This window comes from Erinaceus europaeus, chromosome 2, assembly GCF_950295315.1.
Source record: "Erinaceus europaeus chromosome 2, mEriEur2.1, whole genome shotgun sequence".
Taxonomy (NCBI): Eukaryota; Metazoa; Chordata; class Mammalia; order Eulipotyphla; family Erinaceidae; genus Erinaceus; species Erinaceus europaeus.
In genome coordinates, this window is record NC_080163.1 from 176,455,044 (window position 1) to 176,478,258 (window position 23,215).

Sequence of the window (23,215 nt, forward strand, 5' to 3'; positions counted from 1 at the left end):
CTTCATCTGGGTTTGAGGTCACTGCCCCCCCCCATTACCTCCCCAGAGGTTGTGCCTCTGTTCCCTCCTCTCTGGCATCACTGAACTTGAACATCCCTCTTCTCCAGGAGTATTCTTATCAGCATCTAGACACATTCTAGCGTTTCCCACTAGTAAAAGACCAGAATCGAATCGACCAACATGCCCATTGGCTTGAACATTTTCTCCTGGCCTCTACTCTCATCTCTCTTGTACCTTCTATGGCAAACATTTTTATCTTTTGAAAAACTTAGGACCAAAATTGAAAGGGGTAGAAAAGATAGAGACCATACAGGCGGGGGCTGTGGACTTGCATCTTGGTCCTTGTGCGTTGTGCTGTGCACTCAGTCAGGGGCACCACTGCCCAGCCCCTTGTTTGCAACTGCTAGGTCATTTCACAAAAAAAAAAAAAAAAGTGGGTCACTATTGAAAAATATAAAAGAAAACTCCCGTGCTCAGTGATTTGGAACTGACTGAAATAATTGTTTCCATCTTTTCTTTAAAAAAGATTTTTATGGTGCATTTAAAAAATTTTATTTATATATTTATTTCCTTTTGTTGCCCTTACTGCTTTTATTGTTGTTGTAATTATTGTTGTCATCATTATTAGATAGCATAGAGAGAAAAGGAGAGATGAGGGGAAGACAGAGAGGGGGAGAGAAAGATAGACACCTGAAGACTTGCTTCACCACCTGTGAAATGACTCCCCTGCAGGTGGGTAGCTGGGGTCTAGAAACGGGATCCTTACGCCAGTCCTTGCATTTCACGCCACATGCCCATTACCCGTTGCGCTACTGCCCAACTCGTTGTATCTATCTTTTTTTATTGCCTTTCAGAGAGTGAAAACTTTTTAAAATTTATTTATTCCCGTTATTGCCCTTGTTTAGTTGTTTTAGTTATTATTGTTGTTGATCTTGTCGAATAGGATAGAGAAAAATGGAGAGACAAGGGGAAGACAGAGACGGGAAGGAAAAGATAGACACCTGCAGACCTGCTTCACCACTTCTGAATCGACTCCCCTGCAGGTAGGGAGCTGGCAGCTCTAACCGGGATCCTTACCCCGGTCCTCCTGCTTTGTGCCACCTGTGCTTTACCAGCTGTGCTACTGCCCAACTCCTGATCTTAAACTTTTATAATTTTCAGGTGTAGTAGTAGTGTACACAGGTTTTCATTTTTTTAATTTTGACAAAAGCATACTCTGATATTTTAGAAAGTTTGTGCTTTTAATTTTGGAAAATGTGAACTTGCTTGTTTAAAAATGTCACTTCTCTTTGAAAGGACATTGGGTGTTATATTTTTCTTTTTTTATTTTTTTTTAATTTTTTTATATTTATTTATTCATTCCCTTTTGTTGCCCTTGTTGTTTTATTGTTGTAGTTATTGATGTCATAGTTGTTGGATAGGACAGAGAGAAATGGAGAGAGGAGGGGAAGACAGAGAGGGGGAGAGAAAGATAGACACCTGCAGACCTGCTTCACCACCTGTGAAGCGACTCCCCTGCAGGTGGGGAGCCAGGGCTCGAACCGGGATCCTTATGGCAGTCCTTGTGCTTTGTGCCACCTGCATTTAACCCGCTGAGCTACAGCCCGAATCCCGGGTGTTATATTTTCTAAAGTTCTTAGTGTAGTACTAAGTTTTCCAAAAAAGAGAAAGGGCAGTCAGGTTGAACAGTGACCTTCATTTCCCCAGGAAGCCAGTTTTGACCTGTGACCTTCTGACCTGCATGTGGTGCAAAGAGGCCAGTGTCAGCATAATGAGTGGCTGTTCCATGACCATTTGTTCCCACACTTGGCTACTGTCTGGGAAGTGCTGGGCTAAGGAGTAAAAGGCTAGTAGCTGAGGGCCTATGGCACTAGGAGTGTCACTTGAACTTTGCAAGTGAAATGTGCTGATCACAGTAACAGCCATCCAGAAGTCTGAAGTGCGCCATCTTTAGTCTCTGCTACTGTCTCCTCCTGGGCTGACTGCAGACTCAGCCATGTCCTTGCTCTGGCCCATGGAACATGGACAAATGGGAAACAGGCAGAGACCTCAGTGGCTGTCTGGCTGTGGTATGGGAGCCCTTCTCCCAGCACTGAAGAATCTAGGTGCCACCCTGTGGAAGCTTGGGGAACAGGCAACACACAGAAAATAGATCCAGTTGATCTGTTAGCTGTCTGCAAACACAATGGGACCTCAGCTAATGCAGAGCTGCCCAGAGGAGTCCACCAAGGTTTCGTATGAGCCCTGTGCAAAGAGAGTGGTTGTATAAGGCACAGAGTCAGGAAGTGATATTTATTATGGCAGTACAAATAAGAAGAAAATACAGCAAAAGACTCTATAACTACATACATACAGTGAAAGGAATAAGAGAGAGATTTCTGTGAAAAGACCTTCAAAGCAGGATGTAAGAAGGGATCAAGGAAGATGCCTCAAATGAAATGAGCTGGATGTAGAAAGTTGACATTTTTTTTACTGTGACCACACTAGATAAAAAAGTTTAAAAGAACTGTGTTAGTCAGAGGGCTTCATGTCTTCCACCAGGAAGTTTTCACATAGATGGCAGGACTGAGAACTAACTCAAAATCCTGTAAAGGATTAAGAGAATAATTGTTCTCAATTGGATATTATAAAGTAACAGGGAAAAGAAAGGGTCAGTTCTAGAAAGGGGAAGCTGTCTGTTGGCATTACAGCAGACACCCAGGTGGCCTCGCTGACTGCAGATTTGCCAGGGGAGCCCCCAGCAAGGTGCTGAGAGGAGCCCTAGCCCTTCAGCTGAGCAGGGTGTTGCTAGGGGGCTCTCTGGATCCTGCTCAGAGAGGTGTGAGTTGGTCCATCACTGCTCCTTTTTGTAGGTTTCACTCTCCTGGCTTGGAATTAGGAGGTTGTCTTCTTGTCATGCCTGAAATGAAAAACAGAGAGCTATCTTAGTCAAAACATATTCTCATATACTAACTTCCTCTTGATTCCTGAAGAAATAAGTCAAAGGGAGAATGTCTCCTTGGAGATAAATTCATGAAAGGGCTAAGTGGTGCCCACCTGGTGAGCACACATGCCACAGTGAGCAAGGACCTGGGTTCTTGCCCCTATCCCCACCTGCAGGGGGGGAAGCTTCAGAAGCTGGAAAGCAAAGCTGTAGGTGTCTCTCCTTCTCTCCCCATATGTCTCTCCCTCCCACCTTAATTACTGTCTCTAGCCATTAGGTAAATTGAATTAATATCAAAAGTTAAATATATTAAAACCTAGTCAGCATGTACTAGAAACCTTTCCTCTCTATACAGCAAAATTCTGCAGCCTACTCTCAGACTGTGCTGCCACCAAGAGAATGAGTAAAGTCCTGCCATTGTTGGGATGTGATTCTCTTGCCCTGTTTTAATCAGCCAGAACACCTTGTGTCTCACACAGACTGGTTGCTCAAATTAATCTCACATGGCCTAGGCTCATCCAGACTCATGGTGTAGATGAGGTGTGTCCAGGAGCCTGGTCACCTTTGTACCACTGGCATCAGTCAGGAAGGAGGCACGTACCTCTAGCAGGAACAGGGGACCAGGATGGAGGGCCTCACTCCTCCGTGTCTTCCTTGTTACTCTCTGTGTGGTTGCTGGTGCACAGCACGGCCATGATGCAGGAGAACTGAGTGCTGGTGGCCTTCTCCTTCTGGTGGAGCAGAGTGGCACAGTCCATGATGTCCTCCACTGCCAGGTTCACAGGGATGATGGGGTGGTTCAGGGCATAGTTGTAGAGTGACAGCTTATGGGTGGCCCTGTCCCCACAACCCATCAGGTATTTAATTCTGAGCTCAGAGGCAGTGACGTCCAGCAAAGGTGGCCATGAGGGGCCCCCGTGCAGACGATTGAACACGGAGCTCTGCCTGATGCTTTCCACATCATGGAGGTTGCTGACAGTGTCATCCCTCTGGTCCAGAGCCACCAAGATGCTCTTGTGGTGGCCTCTGTCTACAGAGCTGCCCAAGGTAAAAGTAGAGTCACCCCCAGTCTGCAGACCTGTGAACATAGCAGTGGGATTAGCAGTGGACAAAAGAGGGGCCATAGGGAGCAGAGCACATGCAGTGAGAGGATGAAGGACATGGAGAACCAAGGGGTCGAACTTCCATTTCTAACTGAAATCTTTGTAGAAGGACAGTCGGAGAAAACAAACCCAGTTATAAGTGTAGGAGATGATTCCTGCATATCAGCAGGAAAATCTTTGAGGATTTGAGAAAGGAGACCTGGACTCCCTACTTTTGATTGAATTTGAAGGTGTATATAACTGGCCATGGCTTTTTATTGGAGAACTTAAGAGGTTTCTAGAAACTTGAAAGTAGAAGTTATCATGCTGGGTCACTATTAGTTCTGGTGTATATTCTGATCCCATTTCTCCAGTGAGGCTGGTTTTCAGTGTCATGAGCCTGTTTTCAGGAGGGGACAAATGGTTACAGAGGTGGCACTGGCAGCAAAGTGTTCAATTTCCCTCTCCTCTGCTGGCCCTGTCCTGGGGTCTGGGCTTGAGGAGGAACTAACCTGGGGTGTCCTCAAATAGCTGCTCCAAAAGGACGGACTCCTGGTGGCTGGAAGCCAAGCCAGAGATTTCCTGTTCCTGAGACTGGTCCTGAGTCACAGGCAGTGGAGCCATTCCATTTTCATGGTGATATTCACCTTAGTACGGAGAGAAATCCAAGCATAGGTTCAGGCTGAAGTGGTCATGATGAGCCCATCGTGACCACGGGATGTAGCCAGAGCATGGCAATGGAGCTATGTCTTCCTTGGAGATGTGCATGGTTTTCTGTGGGGCTACTGGGTCCCTGCCAATCCTGCCCCCACCCCCTCCTTTGGATTGATTTTCAATGTCATGAGCTTGTTTCAGAAGGAGATATGACCTGGCACCTAGCATATACAGGCACCCAGCTGGTCTCCACATGCAAGGCTGCGGGAATCATCTCCTTCTAGTGGAAGCCCCTCAGTGGCTGGCATTTGGCCCACTTCATGTTCATGCAGATGTTTGCCACCTACATGTAGAGAAATCTGAATCTAGGTCCAGGCTGACCATAAAGAGACTCACCTCACTGTAGAAGATGACACATGGGCCTTCTCCTGGACCTTCTGTGCAAAGAAGGCTGTGTCTCTGTGTCTCTGTGTCCATGAATTTGACAGGAGACCCTGCCCTAGCATGTGCCCAAGAAAAGAGTTGACAAAGTAAAGAGGAAGATGCTCTTATACATTCCTGTGCCTGGAATGCAATGAATTCCCCATGAGAAAGAGCTCTACAGAGCAACCCTGTCTGCCACAGAGAAGTAGAGAAGGACTATCATCAGAGTCTGTTACAGAGCAGTGAGTTGGTCAGTGTCTGTTGAATGCATGGAGGCCTATTGCCTGCACTTTTCCCTGTCAGAAGGTATTGAAGCTAAGCTGGAAACCATTTTCCCTGAGCCTTTGCAGTTAATGTCTCACTCCAGTCAGCCTCTTCTTAGATTGCCCTGACACTCACCTGCAGGTGGCTCTGTGGTTTTTTCCATCTTGGAACTCACAGACCCCTGATCAGGTTCCTCAGACTTCTAGGAGAGAAAGAAGTCAGGGTCACAATAAGCCTTTGGAGTGAGCAGTGGAAGAACACATTTCCCAGCAGCTCTGTTCCCCCATAGAGAGAGAGGGCGGGAGCGCCCTGTGTCCAGTATCAAAGCTACTTGACCCCTTGGGGGTGACTGTGGTTTAGAATCGCCACTGTAGATTTTAGTGAATCCTTGGATTTTCAGTGCATATTTAGAAGTATATTGACAAGGGTATTTGACTTTTTTCCTGCTTTCTCTCTAGTCTCAGGATACATACATAGGTAACTCCTGGTTGAGTAATTTGTTATTTAAAATGTCAACATTCTGATCAAATGCATTTAAAAAAATATACCCCCCCACTAGAGGAGAAGCATTGCCTGATGTATGAAGAAGCAGGAAAATGGCATCAATGCTACAGAGTGAAGGCCAACCCTGACATGATGCAGATGTTCAAATTATGCAGAAGAAAAATAAAAGAGAGGGCTAGGCGGTGTTGCAGCTGGTTAGGCACACACCTTACCAAGTGTAAGAATCCAGGATTCGGTGCCACTACCCTGCCAGAAAGCCTTATTATTGACATACTAAGCTGTTAATGAAGATGAGAAATTAAGGAGGAATTGGTTTGTGATAGGTCATTAAAAATGATCCCATTCTAATGCAGTAAAGAATTGTAAACAGAGCACACAGTGTCCAAGGGACATGCAGACATCATCCATGGGTCTAATAAGTGTTATCTTATGAGAATAGCATAGTGGGATCTCCTAGCATAATGGTTATGCAAAGAAACTGTCATGCCCAAGGCTCCAAAATCCCAGGTACAACCCCCAGGACCACCCGAAGCCAGAGCGGAGCAAAGCAGTGCTCTGGAAAAAGAAAGAAAGAAAGAAAGAAAGAAAGAAAGAAAGAAAGAAAGAAAGAAAGAAAGAAAGAAAGAAAGAAAGAAACCTTCCTTAGGGCCAGGTAAGGCAGTACACCTAGTTAAGTGCACACATTACCATGGACAAGGACTCATGTTCTAGCCCTGGCCCCACCTGTAGGGGGATATCTTCATGAGTAGTTAAGCAGTGCTGTAGGTGACTCTGTCTCTTTCCTTCTCTACCTCCCCTGTCAAATTCTTTCTGTATCTATCCATCGTTAAAATAGTAAAACAATAAAAAAAAAACTCCAAGGGAAGAAGATGTAGTCCCGTCTCTGAAAATGGGGAAAGATTTAAGATGGGAAAGATAAGATATCCAAGGTCACATGACTGAAAGATTCTAACATAATGAAAGAAGTACATTTACAAATTGGAGAAGATACTCATAATTACTTCGTTCAAGTTCACATGACTCATTGCTTTATATTCCATAAATGTGTGAAACCACCTAGTAGCTCTCACCTTCTCAATTCATTAAGCATAATCAGCTCCAGTCCCTCCCCCCAAATGGATGTGCCAATCTATCTCAAGGTTTGTGAGAACTATGGAGTTATCTCTTATGGGAGACACAGTGCTTTGGAGTGGGGTGAGCATGGAACTCTACCCCTATAGTTGTATAAGCTTATTAACCATTATTCAGTCACTACTGAAAATGTGGGTAAGAGAATGTCTTAGTTCCCCATAGTAAATGTCTTAGCTATTGTACTGCAATTCCAGAAACCAAATGATACGCAAAGAACTTTCTTTTGCCACTGGGCTTGGTGGCTGCATCATGACTCCACAGCTCCTGGCTGCCACTATCTTCTTTTTTCGTTTTCTTTTTTCGTTTTCTTTGACAGAGGGGAAACAGAGGGGGGAGAAAGGGGCAGAGAAAGAGAGAGAAACCTGAAGTACTGCCTCACCACTCATGAAGCTCCCCTGCCACAAGTAGGTCTCAGGGACTTGATCCCAGGTCCTTTTGCACGGTAACGTGCACTCTACCGGGTACACCACTGCCTGGTCCCTCCTAGCTTGCTTTTGGTCCAATAGCATAAAGAAAAGTGAGGTTGTTATTTTTTCTTTAATTAGTAGAGTCACCCATTCCAGGAGGAGATAATCCACAGGGAGCAATGCAAACCACTCTGTTTATGCAAGAGAGGGTTGCATCCTGTCTCAGCTCCCTTTTTGGTGGCCATAGAGACCTGTGTGTAAATAGGAAAACACATCTTTCTGGCTGGTATGTGCTGAATTCTTCTCTCATCTCTAGACCACTTTCTGTGTGAAGCAGGAACTTGGGATGTGAGTTCTATTCTTAGAAACACTCACACAGGTGTGTTCTGCCTCCTCTTGGTTGGTATCCAGGTATTCGAGAATGGCGGTATAAATTTTGCTAATGGATTCCACAGTGACCCAAAAGAGAGAAGGAGAAATGAGCTGTTAGACTGTTATCAAATGAACTTGTGTTTTGGCTAATCATTTCAACATTTTTCAATGCTTTTTCAAGATACCAAGTTTTTGAAGATATGTGCAAGATGTAATGAGAGAAACAGTATGCAAATATATTTCTGTAGAATGAGACAGATCCCAGAAAACATGTCTATGGTGTCAGGTCTTTGAGACCAGAGCTGAACATCCCATCCTCTAGGCCTGCCTGGAGTCCAGGCCAGACCCTGGGCTGTAGCTCTGGAAGGTTCATTTGCTTTGAGAATCGGCCCATGGAGAAACCTGCCCTTATGTCAGGGCCATTTAATACATGGTGCAGGGTGATGTTAGCTCCCATCACAGCATGAAGAGAAGGGGGACAGTAGGGATGGGCATTGACTGCTAGGACTCTGCATTCTGAGAACTTGAAGATTTCAAATACATGAAATAAGGACATACTCAGAAAGCTTGTTGTACCATTGCTCCATCTTCTCAACTGATCTGAAATCCAAGAGAAGGGGAGAAAAAAAATTAAAAATGCACAAAATTCACATAAACATATTGTGAGTGCAGGCCAGTGTAAACACCATCATTGATTGTTATTGGTGTGACTGTGTGATACAAGAGGCCTGTCCTGGTCACTGGGTGGTGAGGGGCCCTGTTCTTTGAAAGTTTGCTGGGTTGGCAAGGAAATCTTCTAAATGGAGGATTAATTGGAATTAGGTCAATATGGTCGTGCTGGTGGTTAACTGCACATGCTACCATGCACAAGGACCCGGGTTCAAGCCCTTGGTCACCACCTGAAAAGGGCTTAGCAGCTACATGTGTTTGCCTGAATCAGAGCCATTTTGGGACAGTGGAGAGCACACAGCTGTCCTTGTGGGGGTCAGAGCACGTGTGGCTAAGAGACCGCCCCAGATGGAGCTGTGCTCCCCCTGAGAGTCATAAAGAGACAGGCATGGCCTGGCTGCAGTCTTACTGAAAAGAGACCATGAAGCTGCAGTCAGCCCAGCCGAAGACCAGCGATGTGCGGGCTCTAGCAGCTTTCCTCATGTTGGGTTCCACCCACATGTCCATCAGGGGCACCAAGTACTTGATTCTGAAGTGACTCTTGTACCTGGAGAGGAAATAGAGCACAGCGCTGTTAGTTTGCATCCCTGCAATCTGGGAGCAGCTGGGTTTCTCCTGAGGAGATGGTGGGTGTGTTTCTTTATTTTTTATTGGGGGATTAATGTTTTACAGTTGACAGTAACTACAATAGTTTGTACATGCATAACATTTCTCAGTTTACCCTGAGAGTTTTCCACATAACAATACAACCCCCATTAGGTCCTCTGTCATCCTTTTCCAGGACCTGTACTCCCCCCTGCTCCTCCACCCCAGAGTCTTTGACTTTGGTGCATTACACCAACTCCCGAGGGGGCAGGTACATACTTTGTGTTGGAGATGAGCAGCACGTTGGAATATAAGATCAATTGCCTTTTCTGCCACCTCCGACCCTTCTGGAATTTTCCAGTGCCCATGAATTGGATATGGCCATAAGGCAACACTAGGATGTTCTCTTCCAGACTGCCCTCCTCCATAGAAGAGCTGCAACACAGCAGACCCACAGGGCAGCTTGTCACTGGCTGGTGGGACACAGGAGCTCATGCTGATGTCAGCCCTCACAGAGCATTACAGCAGTCTAGTTCCCCAGAAGGCTCAGCAGCCCAATTCAGGAGTCTTGAGCTAGACACAGCTCCTGTGACAGTTGTGGTCACTCAGGAATGGTGGTAATTGAGGGCAGCTTAAAGGACAATGCCCAGGATCTGTCACTTCAGTGTCAGGGGACAAGAAAGTAGCAGAGTCTCAGGACCTGTTAGAAAGGAGATACTAAGAGGGAGTGAGCAGGAGCAAGGGTATTGGGGCCCTGGTGCTTGGTCCTGGGTGAGGACCTGAGTGGAGGTGAGAGTGTTCTGCAGACACCCTGTGTCAACAAACCACACTGTAGTTAATTAAAACTGACCTCCACAATATAAGGATAAAAAATGTAAGGGGACACTAAGAGGTCAAAGGAGAGAGGATGAGAAATGTTTCAAAGAACTAACTCAGGGACACATGGCCAAGGCCTGAAAGTAGCACTGTGTCTATAGAGTGTTGCGGAGCATAATCAACCCCAAGTATCATTTGCAATTTTTGCCTGAGTGACTCTGCCTCACTCCCTACCCATTCCTCTCCCCCTTTTCTTTTCTCTTTCCTTCTTTTCTCTTCTTTTTTATTCTCTCATAAAAATAATTCTAAACAGATCTATGTGTGACTTATAGGAGTCAGATTGCATAGATCCAAGAGTGTGAAGAAGTCATTCCATTGTGGTCTCAGGTTAACATACACACTTAGATAACAGGATTCTGGAAAACTGACTCTAATCTTCTTTAATCAGTCATCACTTTGGGTTGAGGGGGCCAAGATCCCCATGATCAGCTGAGAATAAACCAAACATTCAAATGTTTCTCAACTCAAGGAAATACTAAGCTATTCCTTGGCTGTGCCCTGAGTAAGCCCACAGGACTCTGATCCTAACAAGTCAAGCCTGCTCTCTGGCATCAGCAGTTGGGAATCTCATGAACACAAGTACCTATTGATGAGACCAGGGCTGAACCTGAGGATCCTGTCAGTGGGAATCACACAGAGCACCTCCTGGGACCATCCTCCTCCTTTGCTGGTCACTCAGGGTATGTGAATAGACAGACTCTACCTTAAGCAGGGCAGCCAGTGCAGACACCCTGAAAGCCTCGAAGACTTTCTGGTAGACGCAGACATCCTCGACTCTTCACTCCTTGACACGAAAGAGAGAGCTAGGCACAGTACTGTGTGAACTGCTCATCTCAGTCTTCAAGACTGAAGATTCCGCTGTAGCCAGGGCCCGCTCCTGGGCTGTGATGTCAGTGGTTAAAGGTCAGCATCATAACTGACAGCTGACAGAGTGCCCCTCTAAAGCCAGTTGCACCTACAGGTTTGAGTCTTTTAATCTTTTCCGTTTGAGATGACTATAGACTTTCAGGCTTTTATTGGAAATAATAGAGATGCTACAAGCCTAGCCTCTATTTCATGCAGTGGTCATCTAATTATGTAATTCTAAACAGAGTAAATATCACAGTAGTATATTCACATGGATGCTGTCACAGACACACTATTTCCAGGAGCATAAGTGTGTGTGTGTGTGTGTGTGTGTGTGTGTCTATGTGTACATACACAAAGGCAATGTTATCTTCATAAAAACATTTTTGAAAGAATGAATCCATTGGCAAATGAGTTGTGGACATTCTTTGATGTCCTTGAACTCTAGTATAAAAGACACACATTCGAGGAACCATTGGAGGACTTGATGTAGCCTACAATAGATGCCTTAGCTTCTTGGTATGTTTTCTCTTTTAATAATTTATTTATCTTAATGAGAAATATAAGAGCACTGCTCAGCTCTGGCCTTTGGCAGTGGGATTGAACCTGGAATTGACCTGAGATCCTCACACATGAAAGTCTCTCACTTTCTTTTTTATTATTATTGTATTCATAGTTCACTGGTCAGCAACAGAAAAAGTAGAGTGAATGAGATGGAGGGAGAGAGGAGAGACTCCTGCAGCACTGCATCAACTGCTTGTGAAGCTCTTCCTTCTTTAGGGGGGACCCCTGTCTTGAACCCAGCAGCTTGTAACTAGTGCTCTGAGCCAGGTGCACCTCCCGCCTCTCCACGACTTCTTGTCTTAAACAGCTCTGTAGGATGCACTCCATCTGATCACAGACAAGAAACATCCAGATTAACATCAGTGAGAGAATCACTGGTCAGAAAAATCAGGGTGTTGAGCACCAGACAGTGTGTTTGTGTCTGTGCCTGCTTGTGTGGGAGAGGTGGGGAGAAGCCTGTTCTGTCTTGCTGCATCATCTGAGTGCTTGACTAGGCTGAGTGGTTCCTCAAACTTTTCTTTCTTTCTTACATTCCCTTAACTATTTGAAGGAAAATATGACATTCTTACTATGATGTAATGCTCAAACAGTGCTTTTCCTCACTCAATCCAGAAAAAGGAGACAGATGTTTGTCTTTGCCATAAGGGATGATTAAAAGATTAAGGAGGGAATGGATCACATATACTAGATTTACCTCATGTGTCTGGCACATGGGTAAAGCACAGACAGGTGGCCATGTTGTCATTCACTTCCCTTGTCTGTCAGAGACTCATTGGAACTTCTCTAAAAAGATTCACGCAGATTTGATTTAGCTGCAGTTTTGGGATTTAGCCACTTGAGGGCACTCATCCCCTACAAAGGGCAGCAAAGTTATTCTTCTAGCGTTTGCCCTTCTTCCATAGCCAGTCAACAGTGTCAGGTTGAGCCTTTTGTAAAGTTTGGAGACCTCCTTTGAATCTGGAGAGGTGGCAGTCGTTGACTATGTGGGTCATTGTCTGTAGCCGCAGGGCCATTTCGGGTTGTCTCTGGCTCCCCAGCGATGGAACATAGCAGCACACCGGCCATGGCCTGTTCGATAGGGATTGAGGAGGGCCCAATCATAACGTGCTAGGTCAAAGCCGGGTTGACGCTTGCAGGGGTCTGTGATGAGGTGTTTGTTCTTTTGGGACCCAGCTGGAGAGCCGGGGGGCCAGCCTTCCCTTTCCTCCCTGCCTAGAGAGGGTCCTCAGGTCCTGGGCCTCGCCCAGAGTGTCCGTGCTGGTGGCTTGGCTCTGAGTCCCCGGAGGGTGAGGACTCGCCCGCACAGCTGTAAGCCGACCAGTGTGCTCCCCGCCCACCCCAACCCCCCACACCTCTGCACCCCGGGCAGGAGGGGACCCCGGAACCCACCGGCCTGCAGAGGCTTCGGGTGCAGCCAGGCACAGAGAACTTTCTGCGCACCCGCCCACCCGAAATGTGCGTCTGTCCTTTCGGTCTGGCCCACGATGAGGTCCTGGGGGGCGGCTGTTTGGAATAGTGAACCCCGAGTTTGACCTGGGGCAACATGACGAGCCAGGCAACCAGACTAGGGTGAAGGCTGGGGCGCGGGATGCGGGACCAGCTTGGGGGGGGGGTCCACTCGCACTTCTAGAACTGGAATGTTTTCTCTGTGTTTCTCTCTGTTTCTCTGTCTCTGTCTCTGTTTTTCTCTCTCTCTCGGAAGAGACATGCATTTCAGAGCAGTGACCCAGATCGGCTGGCTGGAACCCCTGCATAGCCAGGCGCCCGGGCTGTGGATCTGGCCTGGTCTGAGGGTCTGGCACTTTGCAACCTGCTGGTTGCCACTCTGAGCCCCCCATCCCACCCCCAGCCTCACCCCTTCCCCTCAGCCTGGGCCTGGCTGGGCTCCCTGCCCGGTGGGGGGTGGGTAGGGGGCTCCTGTGGTTCTTGTGTGTGCAGGGACAGTGCTGGGAGGGGGGGACTGTTGTCTGCCTGCACACACAATGGGTGGCCAGGGCTGTGGAGGGTGGGAGCTGCACTAGGAGCTGAGCCTGCACTAGGATCCAGGAAGAGCCAGGCAGGAGCTGACCAGGAGCCAACCAGGAGCTGAGCTAGGAGCAACCCCGGGCCTACAGAGGTCACTCTTCCTGCACAGAGTGGCCAGGCCCGCCCAGCCTTTCCCCCCATCCCCTGACACTTTAACACCAGGCCTCTCTTGGGTGGGGTGAGGGCTGTGTGTGTGGATTTGGTTCCCCCCTCCAAGTCCCCCTCACCTGTTCAGTTCTGTGTTTCCCTCCTCTGCAGCTTGGAGCTGGCAGTGGAAGTGGGCACAGGCTTCTTGGAGAAAGCAGACTGGTCTTGACTTCCAGTGAGGGGCAGATCCAGATGCCTTCTCCAGGGGAATTGTGCAGGTGTGTGGGGGGCGGCTGCTGGTCTCTGCATCCCCTCCCTCTCTCTTGTGAGGAACAGGCTAGGTTTCTGAGCCTCTGCCTGGCTTGGAAAACCCCCTCCTGGAGGCCTGCATAGTGCAGAGGCTTGGTGGTTGTACTCCATACTGGGTCTTTGTGGAGGTTTTGCTCAGGCCTCCCTGGCGGGGAATTGCTTTTTTACATTCTCCTGAATGTGGCAGAGCAAATGGCCCAGAGGATCAGGCTCGCATGCTGGGGATTCCGGGTTAGATTCCCCAGGTCCTGCATGTGTGGATGTGATGCTCTGGTTTCTTCTCTCTCTGGTGCAACTGTCCTATGCAATCAAGACATCTTGAAAAATAGACATGACTGGGTTCACCTGATGGTGGAAATCTTGGTCAATTTCTCCATGAGGGGAAAAAAAAAAGAAGAAGAAAGCTTACCCAATAGAATCTGGGTTGCTCCCCAGCCTCAGATCAGGCAGCTATCTCCCTGAGAAAAAGGCTGTGAAATATTTTCTTTATTTTATTCTTTTCTCTACTCTTCTGTTTTCTTTCTTTTCCTTTCTAATTTGAAGATAGAGAGACTCTTCAGGAAGGCTTCTGAGGTGGGAGGGGGGGCCAGTTGACTGGTTTACTCAGTTACTTTCTGGGGAAAAGTTTCTGCAGCCAAGAGAGATGGCAGGAAGGCCCTGGGCTTCCAGAACACCCTTCCAGGAACCTAGGACACTGGGTCTGTGGGGGATTCAGCTATCTCTCTGGTCTTCTGCGGGCTGAGTTCTTTGGGCAGGTGGAGGGAGGATAGAGGAGTCTGGGTCCTTTGTCAGATTCCACCCTGTACAACCACCATCTTTCACTCACCCTGCTCGCCACTCTGTAGTTTCTGCTGTAGGAAGGGGGAAGCCCCACTCTCTCACTACCTGGACAGATGGTTTTCATCAGCTATCTGGTGTGTCTGTCTGTCTGTTGAGAGGGGTATGGTTGACTTGTAACCATTTCGATAGTGTAGCTATTTTATCGTTTTTTTTTTTCTTTTTAACAGAACAGCACAAAAACCTAGCTTCCATTTTTAATTAGCATTTCAGCCTGAGCAGTTTTTTTCCAATCATGTTTTTTGCCAAAATAAAATGGTTGGCCCATCCCCCCCAAAAAATATATTTTATCTTGGAGGAATTGGGCAGTAGTGCAGTGGGTTAAGCGCACATGGCGCAAAGTGCAAGGACTGGTATTAGTATCCCAGTTTGAGCCCTTGGCTCCCCACCTTCAGGGGAGTTGCTTCATAAGCGGTGGTGCAGGTCTACAGGTGTCTTTCTCTCCCCATTTCTGTCTTCCCCATCTCTCTCCATTTCTCTCTGTCCTATCCAACAAGTACAACAGTAAAGCAAGGGCAACAAAAGGGAATAAGTAAATATTAAAAAATATTATCTGATTTATTTATTGGATAGAGACAGCCAGGAATTGAGAGGGAAGGAAGAGATGGAGAGAGACATCTGAAGATCTGTTTTACCAATCATGAAGCTTGCCCCCTTTCAGGTGCGGTGTGGGGTTATGAGCCTAGGTCCTTGTGCCTGGGAACCTGTGCATTTACCCAGGTGCACCACTACCTGGCCCCAGAATTACTATTTAGTTAGAGCTGCAGATTCATAGTGAAAGAGACCTCAGCAGCCAGAACTTCTCCAATATGGTGGGGACCTGGCCAAACCTGGATCAAACACATGACAAAGCAGCACACTGCCCACCTGAGCTATTTTACCACGTTGGATGTCAGCATGCTTGCTCCTGGCTGCAGGAATGAGCCTGATATATCAGACCTAAGCATTTGCTACTGGGTGTGTCTTAGTGCATCAACCTCTTTGTACAGCTGTTCGACCTTAAAGTGGCCTTGGAATTTGCTTTATGTTTTTTCCACATCATGTTGCTATCAATATATTTCTTGTTCACAATCTTCTTCTTCTAGCGTTTGCCCTTCTTCTGTAGCCAGTCAACAGCATCAGGTTGAGCCTGATGTAAAGTTTCGAGACCTCCTTTGAGTCTGGAGAGGTGGCAGTGGTTAACTAGGTGGGTCATAGTCTGTCTGTAGCCGCAGGGGCATTTTGGGTCATCTCTGGCTCCCCAGCGATGGAACATAGCGGCACACCGGCCATGGCCTGTTTGATAGCAATTGAGGAGGGCCCAATCATAACATGCTAGGTCAAAGCCGGGTTGACACTTGCAGGGGTCTGTGATGAGGTGTTTGTTCTTTACCTCAGCTGACTGCCAACTCTGTTTCCAAGAGTCTGGAACAGAAATGTTCAGTGTAGGCGTAGGAGACCAGATTGGATGACGAGAAGTCAAGCGTTGAACAGGGTGGGCGAAGATATCTGCGTATATTGGCAGGTCTGGTCGAGCGTAGACATGGGAAATGGACTTAGATGATGCCGCATCCCGACGAATATCTGGCGGGACGATGTTGCTAAGAACTGGCAGCCATGGAACCGGGTTGGAACGGATGGTTCCAGAAATTATCCTCATGGAGGAATATAATTTGGAATTGACCAAGTGGACATGGGGGCTACGGAACCATCCTGGGGCACAGTATTCTGCAGTGGAATAGCATAATACCAGAGATGATGATAGTAGTGTGGAAGCGCTCGCGCCCCATGAGGAGCTGGCCAGTCTTGCAAGGATGTTATTCCTCGCACCCACCTTTGCTGCAGTTTTTATGAGATGTTCGTGAAATGACAGGGTGCGATCTAGAGTAATGCCAAGATAGACTGGCTGGGCTTCATGCCGGATTCTCGTATCGCCAAGCTGCACATTAAGCTCACGCGAGGCCGAGGCATGGGGTAGATGGAAAACAGATGATACCGTTTTTGCAGTGCTAGGGATTAGTCCTCATTTTTTACAGTAATCAGATATCAGAGACATGTCTTTCGTGAGTGTTTCCTCGAGGATGTCAAAGTTGGATGCCTGAGTTGCACAGCAGATGTCATCGGCGTAGATGAACTTCCTTGAAGAAGTTTCTGGGAGGTCATTGATGTAAATATTAAATAGTGTAGGAGCCAGAGCAGAGCCCTGGGGGAGGCCACATGAGACAAGTCTCCATCTGCTAGACTTGTCACCCAGATGCACCCGGAATCTTCTGTTTTGGAGAAGAAACGATATAGTGTTGGCCACCCATGGAGGCAGGCATCTTGAGATCTTGACTAGGAGACCACGGTGATGGACACAATAAATGTCTTTCAATACATTGCTTGTTTTTATATATATTGAGCACTTTTTTTCCCTTTTGTGGAGGAAAGATACTTCCTTTTGGTGCATAAGCCCATCAGTATTGTTTTAATGTTACACTTTGTGGGATTAATACAGAAGGGATATAGATTTGTTGTCTTTAATCATTTCATGATGTATTGCATGTGATTTTACTGGATTGGAATTGTATGATGTTTAAATTGTTAGGGCTTCATTTTGTCATGGTTACAGGGTAAGAGCTGAAGAGGTAGATTTAGTGGTTTACTTAGAGGCATGTGGATTCCTTCTAGATGCTGTTGGCATGAGGTGTAATGGCTATTATTAGAACATGCATATGATCTGTGCTATAGTTGTGATTTATATTTTTATCCTGCTTATAAATAGGTGGCAGTGGCTTTGAAAGTGGATGTGTGTGCTGTAGCAGTGGGTAGGAGCCAAATACCAAGCACTTGAAAAATTATGAGCTTCTTCAATGAGTTACATTCATAAGCTCCTAAGAAATCACCTAAATGAAGCTACAATGGCAAATGGGAGGAGTTTTCTGGGGTTTGGGTAGCCAGTTATGAAGCATTACCAGGCAAAGCACAATAAAAATGGTTTGTAACTTATACTCCTTATGCTGTGAGCCATATCTTGGAGTATGACCTGTTGCTACCTTCACACATCATAGGAAACTACACTGACAGGCATTTCATTGCAGCAAGGTTTATCTTTCACATGAATTTCTTGTTTGAGACTTTCTTATTTTAGTGTGTATGTGACACATACATATAGGGGGGAGAGACAACAGAGCACACACATACATATATGGAGAGAGAGTGAGGATACTAGAAAAGTTACGAGAGAGAGAGAGAGAGAGAGAGAGAGAGAGAGAGAGATAAAAGGCAGAGCACATACAGAAGAGCAGGGGGATTTTCTTATTTTGTAAGGTGTGTTTATTTACTAAGTGACTATGGGCAGGAGAGAGCCAGAGCATCATTCAAGCACATTCCACGTGAATACGATTCCAAGGATTGAATGACAGAACTTGTGCTTTCATTTCTAATACCTAGATTGCCTGTGCTAGCTTGTGTCATTTAAATAATTCATCAGGGTAACCACACTGGCCCTGTGCATACATGATTCTAAATGCCCCTTCTGGATTGTCTTTATTTTATAGAGGTGTGTGACAGTGAAGTGGGAAGGAGGGCGGTAAGAGAGTAACAAGACAATATCAACTGCTCCTGAAATCTTGAGGCTTCTTGTCACAGAGGCTGCTGTGTGTCCATGTGTGAGGGGGATGCGTGGTTCTGTGCTGTAACCTCACACATTGTATGATTTGTACTTTACACTCTGAGCCATCTTCTGACCCTCGGCTTGAAACCAAAATGTTATGCATGGTATTCTGTGTGTATGGGGAGGAACTTGGGCCTCATATATGTCTGTTCACTGCTCTTAGACACATTGAAATATCTGCATATAAATGAGAGGGGTTTGTGGAGTGGGGAAAGAGTATGAGTGTGTTTGTGCAAGAAAGAGAGAGAACTAGAGAATCAGTCTGGCACATGTAACAGGGTGCATCATACTTGGCACATTATGGATTTCAGCTGAATATTCTAGCCATTGTAGCTCTCCTTGGGTCATTGGTCATTTTTCTTGTTTTCAGATGCAAAGACACTGAGAGGGAGGGAGCTTTGCTGTGAAGCTTTCACTGGGACCTAGCATCTCCCATATGTTGCCAGACCTGGAAGCTTGGTGTTGTGCATGGCCATGTAGATACTTTCCTGGATGATTTCTTTCTCTAGGCTTTCTTCTCAGTCCTATAGGAGCTACATCTGACTTATGATTTGGAGATACTACTATTTTTGATATTTTTTTTCTTAACGAGCATTTTCTCCAGTTTTTTACTATCAAATTTTTAATATTTATTTATTCTCTTTGTTGCCCTTGTTGCTTTATTATTGTAGTTACTGTTGTTATTGATGTTGTTGTTATTGGATAGAACAGAGAAATGGAGAGAGGAGGGGAAGACAGAGGAGGAGAGAAAGACACCTGCAGACTGGAACCAGGATTCTTACACAGGTCCTTGCACTTTGCACCATGTGCGCTTAACCTGCTGCGCTACCTCTGGACTCCCTTTAAATTATTTTTAAGGAGTTTATATTTACAATTAAAATTTGATTTGATAGAACAAGGAAATTCATACAAGGAGCGGAGATAATGGAGAGAAAGAGAGAGAAAGGCATGTGCAGCTCTGCTTGCTTGTCAATAGACAGAACTTTGTCATGCACTTTTAGTCATTTTATCCTACAGCAATACTGTGTCCATTAAAATACAGGAAAGTCATGACAGCATTGTTTTAATTTAAAAAATGTTATCTTGGGGGACTCCTTGGCAGGGATGCGGGCTGGGAGCAGAAGCCGCACAGCACCAGAGCTGTCACACAAAGGCCACAGCTGCTGTCTCTGCTGAGGCCAACCTGACCTCGGAAACCTGCACCCAGGACATGGGATCCCTCGCCAGGGCACCGGTTCGCCGCGCACCAAGACCGCTTGCGCCCCTGGATCTATAGTTCCTGCGCCCACCCAGAGCACCCTGGAGCCTTTGTCTGCACACTGGAGCCACCTGGAGTTGGCCATCCCAGCTGCCTCCAGCGCAGCCATGGAGCCTAGCGGCCCGGCCCCTGAGGCCATGACGACCCCACGCAGTGTTGCTTCGCACCCAGAGGCCCCAGCGTTGGGGCCCCGACCCCCACGCTGACCCCCGGCCATGGCCATGCTGAGGGCCCCAGCTTAGAAGTACTGCTGGGAATTCGCGATGGTGCTGTGCTGCACAGCTGTGACCAGGTCCATTGTGCAGGAGCCCATCTACTGGGATTCCTCCTTTCTTCTTTTAGCGTTTGCCCTTCTTCCATAGCCAGTCAACAGCATCAGGTTGAGCCTGATGTAAAGTTTCAAGACCTCCTTTGAATCTGGAGAGGTGGCAGTCATTGACTATGTGGGTCATAGTCTGTCTGTAGCCGCAGGGGCAGTTCGGGTCATCTCTGGCTCCCCAGCGATGGAACATAGAGGTGCACTGGCTATGGCCTGTTCGATAGCAATTGAGGAGGGCCCAATCATAACGTGCTAGGTCAAAGCCGGGTTGACGCTTGCAGGGGTCTGTGATGAGGTGTTTGTTCTTTACCTCAACTGACTGCCAGCTCTGTTTCCAAGAGACTGGAACAGAGAAGTTCAGTGTAGGCATAGGGGACCAGATTGGGTGAGGAGACGTCAAGCGTTCCTCCAATTCCAAGTAAGTGTACCCCGGGTCCCCGAGCCCTCGGCAGCTAGGGTGTCGCGCCTGCCCAGGAAGGTGCTGGGTGGGTGGAGGGGCGAAGTTGGGGTGGAGCGCAGAGGGGCCGCGCGACTTCGAACCCAGCACCCTAGCCAAGAGAGATGGTGGCTGGGCTTGCCCAGACCCCGCGCCTCGGGCCAGGCACACCCTGGAGAGGGTGCTACGCGCCCCCTCACCCCCACCCCCAGGACCCAGCGGCCTTGGCCAGGCGCCCTTGGCGGGGCGCTCCCTGGGATTGCGGCCCTGCGCACCCCAAGCAGTGGCGCACCCTGGAGAGTTGTGCATGAGCCCCAGACCCCACACCCCCGGCAGGGACACTCTGGAAGGGTGGCTGCGAGCCCCCAGATCTCGCTGCTTTCAGCTTCAGCGAGGGCGAGCGTGAGCTCAGGGACCCTGTTGGAGAGTCTGGGCATTCCTTCCCTTTCCTCCCTGCTGGGAGAGGGGTCCTAGGGTGCCAAGGCCTCGCCCAGCTTGTCCCTGTAGGTGGCTTCGAGCACCCCGAGGGTGAGGATTGCGCCCACCCCAAACCCTCACACCTCTGCACCCCGGGCAGGAGGGGACCCTGGCACCCACCGGCCTGAGGGGGCTTCATGAGTGGCCAGGCCAGGAGAACTTTCGGCTAGCCTCCTCACTGAAAAAGTGCACCCACTGTCCTTCCTCTAGGTGTGGCCCATGAAGAGGTCTTCAGGGGGCGGCTGTTTGGAATGGTGAACATTTGACCTGGGACAACATGGGGAGCCGGGCTCCTAGACTAGGGTGAAGGCTGGGGCTGGGGGTGCGGTTCCAAGTTGGGGGTCCCCTCGCACTTCTAGAACGGAGTGTTTTCACTGTGTCTGTCTCTGTCTCTCTCTCTCTCTCTCTCTCTCTCTCTCTCTCTCTCTCTCTCTCTCTCGGCTGGCTCCAACCTGTGCAGAGCCCCGCGCCCGGGCTGTGGATCTGGTCTGGGCTGAGGGTTGGCACTTTGCAATGTGCTGGTCTGGGGAGGTCACTCCAAGTTCCCCCTCACCCCCACTGCTTCCTGGCTGCCTGGGCCTGGCTGGGCTCCATGTGCTGTGGGGTGTGGTTCGGGGCTCCTGGGGCTCTGTTTCTGCAGGGACAGTTCTGGGGAGTCCTGTGCTGTTGGCCTTCCAGCACAATGGGGATGTCTGGGCGCTGGCTGGTGAGAGCTGCTCTAGGAGCCAAGGAGAGCAAGACAGGGGCCTATCTTGGAGCTGAGTAGGAACCAGGCAGGAACCACGGTTTTAAAAAAAGGAAATTTAAAAAAGGAAAAAAATGTTATTTATTAATACAAAAAAGAGAAGCAGAGCATGACTATGCCACATGCAATGCTGGGGATCAAATTCAGGACTTAATGCTTATAGATCCATTGCTGTAGCCATTCTGCAATTCTAGAGTATAAATAGGTTATTTTATTTTGTTGTTGTTGTTGTCACTAAGGTCTCACTGTCTCCATCTCTTTTTTTTCTTTTCCATTCTTTTCTTATTTTTATTTTCCCTTTTTGTTGCCCTTGTTGCTTAACATTGTTGTGCTTATTAATGTCCTTATTGTTGAATAACAGAGAGAAATGGAGAGAAGAAGGGAAGACAGAGAGGGGGAGAGAAAGACAGACACCTGCAGACCTGCTTCACCACCTGTGAGGTGGGAGCCAGGGGCTTGAACCCGGATCTTCCCCATACAGGTGGGGAGCCAGGGGCTCAAACCTGGATCTTTCAGCTGGTCTTTGCGCTTTGCGACATGTGCGCTTAACCCGCTGTGCCACCACCCGACTCCAACTGTCTCCCTCTCTTAACACTTTTTAAATAAGATTATAATATAGTCCTAGCTTCGGTAGCACATATACTAAAATTGGCATGATACAGAGAAGATTAGCATCGCCCCTGCTCAAGGATTACACACAAATTCATGAAGCCTACCATATTTTTTAAAAGATTATAAAACATATGTACACACATATAAATAATTATAATATTTTAAAGAGCCAGTTAATGCAAGCTGGGAGGTGGTTCAGTGGCAAGAGGTCTGGATTTGCATGTGTGGGATCCTAGGTCTGTCTGAACTCTGGTTCTACATATGCTGGAGCTCTTTTAAAAGATTTATTAATCAGTGAGGGAGAAAGGGAGGAGAAAGAGAGAGAGAGAGAGAGAGAGAGAGAGAGAGGAAACACTATAGCATCAGTCTGGAACATGTGATGCTGGAGGTAGAACTCAGGACCTCATGCTTGAATCCAAAACTCCAACCACTGTGCCAGCCTCCAGGTCTGCAGATTGGCTATAAACTCATGGTAATATTGTTCTTTTAACTGTACATCTTTTAAGTAATACAAAGACTTTTTAAAATTTATTTTCAAATATTGTGCCTGGGGATCAATCCCACCCAGAACCTTGCACCTGCATGGAACAGCTGAGAAGCCTCCCCTGCCAATCTCCATTCTATATCCTTTAAGAGAGGGAGACATGCAAAGAACTGCTCCTCTATGCATGGAGTCCCTCCCATTGCCTGCCTGTGGTGTTCAATTGCGGTGTCCAGGATCGGACCCCCAGCCACATGCTATATAAAGCACGTGCTTTACCCCCTGAGCCACCTTCTGATCCTGAGTTTGGTGCAAATCGCAAGGACTGGTGTAAGGATCCTGGGTTGAGCCCCTTGTTCCCCACCTGCAGGTTTTCTCTTCATAAGTGGTGAAGTAGCTCTGCAGATGTCTTATTTTTCTCTCCCCCTCTCTATCTTCCCCTCCTCTCTCAATTTCTCTCTTTCCTATCCAATAACAGTGACATCAATAACAATAATAATAATAACCACAACAATGATAAAACAATGAGGGCAACAAAAGGGAAAGGAAAAAGAAAACAATTTTTTTTAATGAGAAGGATTGAGGGAAGAACCCGAGCATCACTGTGACCTATGGAATGCCAGAGATTAAACTGAGAACTTCATGCTTTAGAGTCCAATGTCTTATTCACTGTACCACCTCTCAGGACACTGCAG

At 47.4% G+C, this 23,215-nt stretch overlaps 1 long non-coding RNA gene and 1 other non-coding gene across 3 annotated transcripts in view; both read left to right on the top strand.

Moving 5' to 3' along the window:
* Positions 1 to 23,215, top strand: part of LOC132537024 (uncharacterized) — a 263,643-nt gene that overhangs the window by 194,430 nt on the left and 45,998 nt on the right. The window lies entirely within an intron of this gene.
* On the top strand, positions 22,046 to 22,152 carry LOC132537226 (U6 spliceosomal RNA). Its single transcript, XR_009548688.1, has one exon. It is a non-coding gene; the product is annotated as a U6 spliceosomal RNA (small nuclear RNA).